At 50.4% G+C, this 7,688-nt stretch overlaps 1 non-coding gene across 1 annotated transcript; it reads right to left on the reverse strand.

The window, feature by feature from the left end:
* Positions 1–5,095: 5,095 nt before the first annotated feature.
* LOC144140109 (U1 spliceosomal RNA) lies at positions 5,096–5,262 on the reverse strand. Its single transcript, XR_013316322.1, has one exon. It is a non-coding gene; the product is annotated as a U1 spliceosomal RNA (small nuclear RNA).
* Positions 5,263–7,688: the final 2,426 nt, after the last annotated feature.

Below are 7,688 nucleotides of genomic sequence, written 5' to 3' on the forward strand. Positions count from 1 at the left end.
GCCGTTCGTCTGGCCACTCGTATTGGGGCAGCAAGAAAGACGGCACATCCGACCCAGGGCTCGAGGGAGGAGGGCTCGGGTTGCGAGCCGCCGGGGTGGCCGTCCGTGGCTGCCGTGCTGCCGGCCACGGCGCCACCCCCTGCGCCCAAGACCGGTCATTAGAAGATGCACGCGATACATGGGGGAGCACTGCGGCATTATCGGCAACGAAAGTGCGGACGGTGCCGCCCACTTGGCACACCATAAAACGAAGACCATATACATTGCAATATCAAGGACGGACGCAGCTAGAACGCTCCGCAAACGTGCCCGGTAGACCGCCATAGCCAAGGGACTACCCAAGAGATCACTAGTGCTCGTATTAATGCCCGGGACCCGCTTCTTCAGCGTGTTTTTCCATTAGGCCTCCCACGGTCTGATGCAAGCGTTGTTTGCCGCCGGCTGGGAGTCGCCTTCAAAAATCCCGCCATATATTTGATCGCAATGGCATGCAAAGGGTCGTGTGAAGTCTGACACACCGGAGACCATACGCCATGTTCTATGTGTGTCGACCTTTTTCATCCGGAAGAAGGCACTTCTCGTCAACCTTACGGAAGGTAGATTGTGTTAGAGGCGGCTGGTTTCTTAGGAGAAAATCCTGGGCCAATGGCCATCTTCATCATCTACGCACGAGGTGACGGAAGCGCTTGCTACATAAAAACAACGAACTTGTACAGAAGACTGTAGTGCAAAAGATGACTTTCTATGAACTTAATGTACTTGATCGTTTATAGTGTCGTAACGCTGGGCACACGTCTTTACGCCCTGTCCTTACCTTCCTCTTCTTTTTCTGTTTTCTTTTTTTTTTACAGATTGTTACCGTTTCCCACATGTAAAATAGCAAACTAGGCCATAGCCCAGTACACATTCCCGCCTTTATTTTACCGTTGCTCCTTCCTTACATGGGTGAGGACTATCAAGCGGTACTCGAGACAGTTTGCGACTTGTCCGATGGCAGTGACAGAGCCCTGCATATGAGCCGAGACTGGCGATTCTCTTAGCGCAGTTTGTCGGCGAAATGAGACTACTATAGAGTGGTGACGTATTTGCCCGAACGGAATTTGGCGGTGGTAGGGAATCCTCGCCGACGGGTATACACTGGGTTCAGATGTGCTCGCCTTTGAATATTGAAAATACGAAAACGGTGATTCACGGTTATACCTGTGCGGTTTATATGATACCATTCCCAACTCTGGTTACATGGCGGCCAAGATGCCTTGCGACTGAGCGGGTATGAGGCTCTAGAAGGGCCACCCTAAACAGGAGGTCAAGGGCATGGTTGGGGGCTATCGCCTGGGAGTGATTGGAGTCGGTAAGCTTTACAGAACAATTTGTCCATTGCCCTGCAATATGAGCCCTACTTCTCACACTGCCGGACGAGCTGCTCCAGCGCGGGCCTTCAACTCCACTTCCCCCCCCTCGTTAAAAGCCTACGTAGATGCTCGGGCACACACGTACAAAGCTACCTTCACTGCCGCTGTCGTCTCGTCTCTTCTGACCTCCCTCACAATTCCCAACGCAACCCTACAGGATGCGGAAGAAATGGTTACAACCCTGGCTTTCGCACAGCGGCGTTCCACTGATCTAACATTATCCGATCCAAAACTGCCTATAAAAAATTTACTAGCACACTATCTTCAAGCTAGCCCGGCGAATTCTCCTCCAGAATTCGCTCCCCCCCTGAAAGCTAGGGAGCTTCAGTGGTTACCGGCACCCACGGAACTATACGGCGTTGAGTACGAGCCGTCGTCACCTGTGCGCATGACAAGACCTCTCCGTATCATGGAGCTTACTCCGATATGGACACCCTCACCACTAATCGGGACGTCACTGATTACACTGCCTCTTTAGCAACACGCTACTCCTGGCTCACCCATCCCATACTCCCTCGGTGGGATGGCTGTGGCGCCTCTTGCAAACTGAATCGCTTCGGAACATTGCACTCCATCCCGTTCATGCATCCGCCTACCCCACTCCTCTTTGCCAACACTGTGGCGCTAAATCCACAGTGCAACACCACATGTAAACCTGCCCCTCTGAGACCCATCGCTCTATAACCTCCCCTGACCACTGGACGGAGATTCTGCGCTGCTCGGAGGAAAACTCCCAGCGTCAGCTGGGCGCCCGGGAACAAGGCGCGGTGGCGCCTCTTTGGGCCGCCATGGCGGGCCCCTACGCCTGCTGTGTAAATAGGTTTTGTAGCATAAGCTACACTGGCCGAGGTTGAACAGTTTCGCGTGAATACCGAAGTGCCGTGCTGAGCAAGCGTGAGGAGCATTGGATTGGATTTGGATTGGATTTAGATTGGATTTCATTGGATTGGATTGGATTTGTATTGAATTGGATTGGAAATCCAAACCAATTGGAGTGTGGGGGTGTAGAGAATTGGGTCTGCACGTTCGCTGGTCTGCGAATTCCAGAGTAGTGACGTCGTAGCCGCGGCAGACGCACTGGCGCCGGCTCGTGCCCAGCTGTGCGCCTCCGTTGCGCACTAGCCAAGTCTGACGGTGCGCCGGAGCCGCTTGAAAGCCGTTTTGCGTGGCTCCTGGAGAGCCGTGTTGCGCATGCGCGAGGAGCAGTGACTGCATTGGATTGGATTGGAAATCGTTTTAGCAGCAGTAGGCATGATAATCAGCTAATCCTAGACAACCAGGAAACCTAAGTATAACCAGCTGAACCATAGCTCACGCTAGGTATATCCTGGCATAGCCGAGCTAAGCCACTGCGCATTTTTTTAATACATAATCAAATAGCTCTAAAGTGTGCTTGTAGTGCGCCAGCTAACTCTTCTCAGAAAAAGAGCGATGTCTAATTTCCTTTGTGGCACACCATTTTTCCTTTTCTCCATCTATTACGATTTATTTACCGCAAGGTATCCGAATTTCTGATAAAACCGAAAAACGATAAACATGCCTCGTTGCACCAATAACACGTGCCTAAGTGCCAAGCCAACTGCGTCTGCTCGAAATCATGCACCTTTAAACCGAGTTGGTTCTCTCAAGAGAAACTTCTTCTGACCTGCGCCTGATTCCTAGGCGGCCCCCGTCGGCACAGCGCGTCTAGGAAGAACAGCATGGGCGCCGGGAGGACGAACACGAGGCCGAACATGAGCGGGCCCGCGTGTTCGGCGACCGCCTGCGAGCCGCCGAGCAGCGCGGCGATGGCCAGGCAGAGCAGCCACACGATTCCCACCACGAACAGCACGTCGGCGACGAACGAGATGCCCCGGCGCACCTGCGTGGAGGAGGAGGAAAGACGCCGCCATGGCCTACCCCTGCACGCAGACAGTGTCTGCCTTCTGCTTTGACTTTAGGGTAATGACACGTAACCATTGAGGGGGACTGGCAGGGCTTGAGAATGGGACAAATAGGAAGTAGCGCGTGGTGTAGGATTTAAAGTCATAATAGCAAGACAGAGAAATGAAAGCCCCTTCCTTAAGAGAAAGATGGTTAAAACGCGAAGCTTTCTTGCATGCAACATGAGTCACTATCAAAGTCCAAAATTCCAACAGCTTATCCAGTTTCACTCTCCGTTATGTGCAGCAAAGATGACGATGGACGTGTGGAAGGCCAAGACCAGCACCGGTCGTTGTGTTGTATACAACACAACGACCGGTGCTGGTCTTGGCCTTCCACACCGTTGTATTCTACGTACCCATACATCGTTAAATTATGCATCGGCGGTCCCGCAATGTCAAAATTGAATAAAGAAAGAAAAGTGGCGCAATAGGATAGGCGTCGGCTTCATGACGCGAGGAACCGATGTTCGATTCTGACCACGGGAAATGAATTACAAAGGCGACGAGAAAGGTCGTGTTTAATGAGACATCGCAAGACTGATACGGCAATATTCTTGACATATTTGCTTAAATAGCGGATGCATGTCTCTCGGGGATTTCCTCGAAGCTCTTTGGCGCGTAGCATTGCCGTTTACTGTACCTCCCGGTCGGCCATCCGTCGACCTGTGCTGTTCGTATGACCGCTACCGAAAGGGCTAGTTGTAGACACTTGAAGTTGTAAGATCAGTGCCATTGTCTGGAATGATATTGCCGTGAGCCGCGTGGGTACGACTGTTTTGTGCGCCACTGTTTGAATTCATGTTTGATATTACCATCGGCCTCCTGTCGGTGTTCACCTGGCAAGCACTAATCGTAGCCTCGCTGTCGTCATTCGAAGCGGCTGCGCAGTTTTAGGGGCGAAGCACCTTAGGGGCTCGGGCTGTCGGCGTCTCCTGTAGTAATAGTACTAAAACACCGGAACACTCATTATCTAACGCCTCACGCTGCTTCATAGCATACTTCTTAGCATGCCGAGGTGTGGTAGACAAGGACAACTTTCGGCCAGTCGGTCTCTCATTTAATTTCTTAAATCGGTTCAACGCAAGACAGGGCGCCACCGCCTGAGGAAGCGCGTGATTGCTCCTCCCACCAGCGCTTCTCCGGCGTCCAAACAGCGCGCGCCGTTTGGTGAGAGATACTTAGTATTTTCGAATACACCTATACACTGCTTGCTTTGCCACTTTCCAGGTTTCATGTTAGCAGAGATATCTTGTTTTTTTTATGTTCAATGTAGTCACTTCGCTGGGCGGCTACAGCACTATGAACTATGCTAATTGAGCGTTATTCGTAACAAAAAAAAAAAAAAAAAGCCCAAAAGAGCTCACATTTAATCCGGTATAGAGCACATTGTGAAAGAGGGAATAAACTTCATTCCGACGAGTTTGGGGCGCTCATGCTTCGGCGCCAGTCCGTTGCACACAAAAAGACACAAAAGCGCTGACCCCTAAAGTAGCTCTCAAACACGCCATGGGAAACGCTTACGTCCGGTAGACAATTGGATGCGTTGCCGGCCAAATAACAATCCCGGAAACCGAACCAGCCAAAGAAAAAAAAAAAAAAAGAAACGGGCCATCTTTACTCACGTGAAACTTGGGGAGGAGCGAAGCATGCGGTGTATAAGTGTATACAAAGGTTGTACGTCTCTCTCTTGCCATACGGCGCGCGCTCATTGGGCGCCGGTGAAGCACTGGTGGGAGGAGCAATCGAGCGCTTGCTGAGGCGGTGGCGCCCTCTCTTGCGTTTCACCAGGTTTAAGCAATTTGCATGCCCCACCTGCCCCAGTTTGAGGTAGTGGCAGGGGTCAACGCGAGCACAGTGCAATGCCCGCACCTCGCCCCGGGGGCTCGTCCTCGGTGATCAACGAGGTCCCGGCACCATTCAAGTATGCTTTTCCTTGATTAAACCGAGCCCGCGACCCGATCAGGCTTAGCGTCGACAGCCAGTGGGTACTTGAGTGTAACACAAAATGTAACCTGTCTAAAAACAGCTTCTGCTTTTGCTTGACGGTTGCTGAAGCGGACAGGGAGTTCCACAAATCTTTAAATCATGTTAGTTTATTTTGAGCCGGTTTTATCCATTGGACACTTTTCTTTTAGTACGCGTTACGTAATAGTGCGAGGCGTTAGAAAATGAGTGTCCAGGTGTTATAGTACCGTGACTATACAGGAGACGCCGGCAGCCCGAGCCCCTAAGGTGCTTCGACCCTGATAGAGTCCCCAGCAGCGGATAAGGTATCTACCGCATGCATGCTTTAGACAAGCGATCTTTGCACACCCCCGTTTTTTAAATGCAGAAATACAAGGCTGGATCATGCATGTTCGTTCAGCTTTTATTATTCCGTAGGTGTAAAACATTCCCCCAATTTGCTGGTATTCATGTGGACAAAAAAGTGCGCTGCATTCGAACAGGGAAAGACACGCGTGTGGCAGTGGAAGCATAGGAGAGTAAGGTATGTTTTTTTTTCTGTGAGAAATTATTTCTTTTGGCCTGATGGGTACACAATCCGCCCCTGAAGGGATTGCAATTTAATAAGGGGCGCCTGTTGAGCACTGAACGATCCTCTTCCGGTGCTGCACGCAGCAGACGCCATTTTATTTCATATTATACCCAACTTACTTGGTGCCGAGAAGCCAAATTGCACATTATATCCCCTGCAACCTTTCGAATTTTGTATGCAATGCTGTGGCTGTACGGCAAAAAAGCGGGTCTCATTGGTTTTTCAAAAGAAACACCCGAAATCTGGGGGTTTAAAACGCCGAAGGTGGACCTAGGATATGAGGTTACATCTTTTGCAAAACTGTTCCTCCTGCACATTGGGCGTTTTACATGCGTTTGCCCCCCCCCCCTCATGACGTAATGCTGTTGGGCTCTTGTATAACAAACAAACCAAATAAAATAAAAAAAATGACCGGTTTTGCCAAACACTATAGGTAGTAGTGTCGGAGTTCGTTTACCAAATTGCTTGTAGTTGCCTTCTGAAGGGCAGCCGCACGCAATGTGGGCAATGGTCTGGGTTATATTCTGGCATATCCGCAAGTAGCTATAGCGAGCCAATACAACTTGTCATATAGCGCGTGATTACTATGGGAGGGTGTGAGTCGAAGGGGATGAGGGCCGCATTCGCCGTTTCAATCTATTAAAGGTATTCTGGCCTCGCGGTACGCGATTTGACGGGGTCGATGCGTCCGCTATCCATAAAGATAACGGGTAAACATTAGAAGGATTAAAGGGCAAAACTTTAATTAAGGATAAATAAAAAACAGGAAAAGGTTACAGGTCGAAAAAAGTAAGGTTCCTTCTTCTGCTCAGCTCCGTAAAAAAAAGTGGTGCCGTCTCGAGGGCTGGCAGCGGCAGACTGCTGGTCGTGGCGTCTCTGGACCCAGGCGCGGCACGGTTCTGCGAAACGCAACACCTCGACGGGGTTGCAGGACAGCGGGAGAAGCGGGCCGAATTCCTTTTCCGGCCGTCCCCGGTTCGGACAGGGAAGGAGAAGCGCGCACACACAAGCACAAGAACAAACACAAAACACACGTTTCCCCCTCCGAGGGACACCGGCCGGCTCGGAGTTCAGTTTGTGGCCCCTCGCTGCTCGTCGATGAGTGCGAGCAGAACAAAAGGGCTGCGCCTAATCTCACGGCAGCCGGGAGAATTACCTCCTGGAAATTCTCACGACAGTTTCCGTAAAAGCTGGCTGGCCTAACATTTGCTGAATAATATTCAGTCCCAATGTAGCCTGACGTAACATAACCTCATCGGACCTCACGTAACCAAACCGAACGCGTCATAACCTACCCAACTCCTGCAAACTGCAACAAACCTAATCTAACCCAGCCCAATGACAGAGAAAACAACCTATAGTAAAAGTAATTTAGCCAATTCTAGAAGTCATCTACGTCCAGCTCTTGATATAGTAAAAAACCGAGCAAAAAAGCATTAACAACATCACGATGCCCTGAAAATTCCTAAAGATAAAAAAAGAAAACACGCAATATCGGACTCGAACCTGAGCCTACTCGTTCAAAACCAAGTACTATACTACAATGCTACAGGAACAGCTGCGAATACGGCTTTTTAGAGAATATTGATCCCATAGAATTTCCGGGTGTCGTCCTTAGCCAATGAGAGGGATACGGCCCGTTCGTCACATGGCGTTTTGTCATAGGCCGGTTCGTAATAGGCCGTTTGGTCACATAGGGTCATTCGTCATATATACAGGCCGGTTCGACAAATGGGAAAGTTCGTCATACGTGCGCAAAACGAATGTCCACGTGCCTTTTTTTTTTGTAAGCATGTGGCTGTCAGCGAGGTATGT

This window comes from Haemaphysalis longicornis, unplaced genomic scaffold (genome assembly GCF_048455015.1).
Source record: "Haemaphysalis longicornis isolate Haplotype H1 unplaced genomic scaffold, Haemaphysalis longicornis Haplotype H1 scaffold_5, whole genome shotgun sequence".
NCBI lineage: Eukaryota > Metazoa > Arthropoda > Arachnida > Ixodida > Ixodidae > Haemaphysalis > Haemaphysalis longicornis.